Source organism: Azolla caroliniana, unplaced genomic scaffold, assembly GCF_043228905.1.
Source record: "Azolla caroliniana isolate FFs.n. ecotype wild unplaced genomic scaffold, voAzoCaro1.0.p SCAF_3, whole genome shotgun sequence".
NCBI lineage: Eukaryota > Viridiplantae > Streptophyta > Polypodiopsida > Salviniales > Salviniaceae > Azolla > Azolla caroliniana.
The window spans coordinates 20382503-20385966 of NW_028230438.1; positions in this window are offsets into that span (position 1 = coordinate 20382503).

Here is a 3464-nt window from a genome sequence, read left to right on the forward strand (position 1 = left end):
GAATTAGAACATGATGTGAGGTGTTGGGACCCTCTCCAAAAGTGTATGAAGTGAGGTTTTGTGTGTTCCCACCGGGTCGGTAAATTCGGGCGATCGATCGATCGATTTATTTCTACGCCATAATTTGTTCAAAGTCCCAATTGTTGAAGAGATCCCGGCGGACTGCGTGGCACCGGACGAGACGTGCCGGCGAGGAAGTAGCTCCACTCTCTGTGTTGCTTGAACTAGTTGAAGCAGAAACCCTAACCCTAGAAGTGGCGTAGGACGATGATGATGTTGATTTTGTTGTCGTTGTTGTTGTAGGGAGAGGAATTGTGGTAGTAGCAGAGGGTAGCGATGGTGATGGCGATGGCGATGGCGATGGTGACGGCTTAGATGGTGTCTGAGAAGGTTTCTTTGTATTCTTCCAACAACAGGAGATGGATGTTCCGGATTGATTCGAGAAGCTTCTGTTCAGCATCGCCATCTGAGCTGAAGAAGGAGAGGAGCACGGCATCTCACACGATACAAATCATAATATACACAGAGATCTTCCAGTTTCTATGGCGTGCTTACACAACACAGAAGCCTCTCTCTCTCTCTCTCTCTCTCTCTATCTCTCTCACGTAAAAGATTGTGAGCTCTGCTGCTGCACAAACACAAGAGAGAAGCAGAGTGAGAAGAAAAATCCTTCAATCAAAAGACAATAATTCTTCATCGGTCTTATTTCAAATGAATGCTTCTTCTTCTTCTTCTTCTTCTCCTTTTGCAGGAATTGTTTTGGTGTTGTTGAGACGGAAGTTTTGGGCCAAGTGCCCTCATCATCATCATGTCAACTCATGTTTCTTTAGAAAACACATATATTTCCTTTGTCCATAGCGGAAATGTCCGGAAAGCCCGTTTGGACGGCGGACGATTGTAAGGTTTTAGGGTTACGGTTTAGACATATATACATACATATATATACTATGAAGCATTTGGAAGAAGCAGTGTATATATATATATATATATATGTATATGTATATACTTCCAAATGCTTCATAGTTCCTCGTGTCTCACACTTTTCTATATCGAAACTTGGTAGAGAAGAACCCAATGTTTGATTGATCCTCACCATGGCCTATAGCCCCTCAATCGACAATAATAACAATAAAATGTCTACCTTTTCTTTCTATCGTACTAAAACTGTGATGGTCTCGTGGAATGGTATAAGACTAGCTTGACCGAAAGGCAACTCCTCCGACGACAATGTGCCCAAACAAAGCTTAATTGTGAAGCTCTTGGATCTATTTTCCTTTAAACCTATGCATACTTGATGGTACGCCATGGAGACCATCAAACACTAACCCATGGCTCATATTACAACTATACCATATAGCCCAATAAAGCAAACAAACATAACCTTACGTGACCGAGAGGGTAATGATATGGCTTGTGTGTTTGTCTTGGAAACGTAATATTACACAATACGCAAAACCTCAAGTGCGTTAAACTAGAACAAGTGATCGCTTCTATTTTGACTCGACCAAAATGCTATATATAAAGAGAATATATCCAAATATATAGTATTTGCATGGCCCAATAAGCAAAACTATGCATGTGATTGTTAAATCTATACTTAGTATGCAAACAACAAAGTTCTACAGTGACTTCTTGTTGTTGTCATTACATCTTAGTATAACTCTGCTACAATTGTAGTGTTTTTTGTTTCACTAGATGACGAAATGCATTGGAATTTTGCTGCAAGTGCCTGATTTTCATAGCCTTGCTAACACATATCCCAACCAACAATCGATGCAGCTTTTAGGTTTACCTAAGCAAATAAACTTTTCACGTGTCACTACACTATGCATGTTTATTAACAACTACCATTTTTTAATACATGAAGCATATAAGTGATAATTCAATAGCTTTAATAAGGTTACTCCCAATACATGGTTAGCCATAATATGTATATAAGCAATGTAACTACAATTCATCGAACAAGTCTAAAAGGCATATTAAGAGTATTCCAACATGTTGTTTAGTGATTGCACATGTCATGCATTTTGTGGAATTGAAGAGTAATGAACTTACCTTTCTCAACTCGAGGAAACTTGAATCCTTTCTAGGGCATGTGTAACACTTATATATCCAATCTCGATATCATTTGAAGTTTATCAAACAAGTCATGTTTCACCTCTAACACTCATGTATGTCCAAGATCCTTTTATGTCAGTGTTAAGCTTTATATTTTACCCCACCTACCATGATTTTGAACTTTTGAGAGAACATCGTGATGTATGATTATATGATGTTAATTTGGGTTTGATGTATGGTCACTTGTTTTTATTTTTGATGCTTTCAATAACAAGAATATGGCATTAAGAATCATAAACATATGCCACTATTAAACGTACCACCATAAATCTCAAGATACACTTGGCCTCATGGCTTTATTTGCTTTACCATGGTAAAATGATGTGTCAATGATATTATATGATGGCACATGTCTTTTTGATATTATGGTTTCAAAAAGTTCCCTTGCAATCTCAAGCCCCATTGTTGGTGAAGTATATATAGTCATTAGATCAAACAATTAGAAGTTTCAAAGAATGTTTATGCATGCATACATCTCTTCACGTACAACCACACTTAGTTATATTACAAATGACATGACTTCAATTTACATTTTTGTTTGCATGCACATTGATGTGTGTACATTCATCGCATATGTTAGGTTTACAATTAGTCTTCGACATTTCATCCTCTTGTGCTTCATCCTTTTATCACAACTATTGCACAAATCTCATTAGAGTATGGATTTAGCAATTTGTCGATGTTGCTCCTCTTACCAAGGATTACATCTCGTTATTTTATGCTTTCTTGAAGATGGTGTCCTACTCAACCATAGTTTTGATGGATGATATCACACATCCATTAGATCGTTAATTAGTTTATTGAGCATAATTGGATATGGCCTTCTATTTCATTTCACTAATCATCTTGAATTCTTAATTTCCATTTTTCTATCTACAATGTTTTTTTAACTCAACATATTGTTTGCGTGCTTACCCTTAATTTTTGTTAACATTATTACATTGCAATACATTCCACTAAATGTGGTGGAAATGGGTTGCATGATTCAAGAAGTGGTGTGATGTGTATTGGCATGTTCATGTCGATTCCTCGATGTTGATGAACAATCATTCTTGTTGCATTGATAGGGATTCAAATATAGAGAACTCTAGCCATAATCCTTCCTCCACTATACTCCACTTAATCAAGGCATGAGTCCCTCTCATATGCTCAATGCACATTGTGTGTTCATTTCAAAGAAATGAGATGAATATAATTACTAGGCCAACTAATTAGAAATTGTGCGAGACGGTGACATATTGACAAACACATTTATTTCCTTGGATAACTAGAAACAAGACCTCTCAAAGAGCTTGGCATTGTGTGACATTACAAAGCCCTTAATGTAGAATGAATAAAAGGTAGCC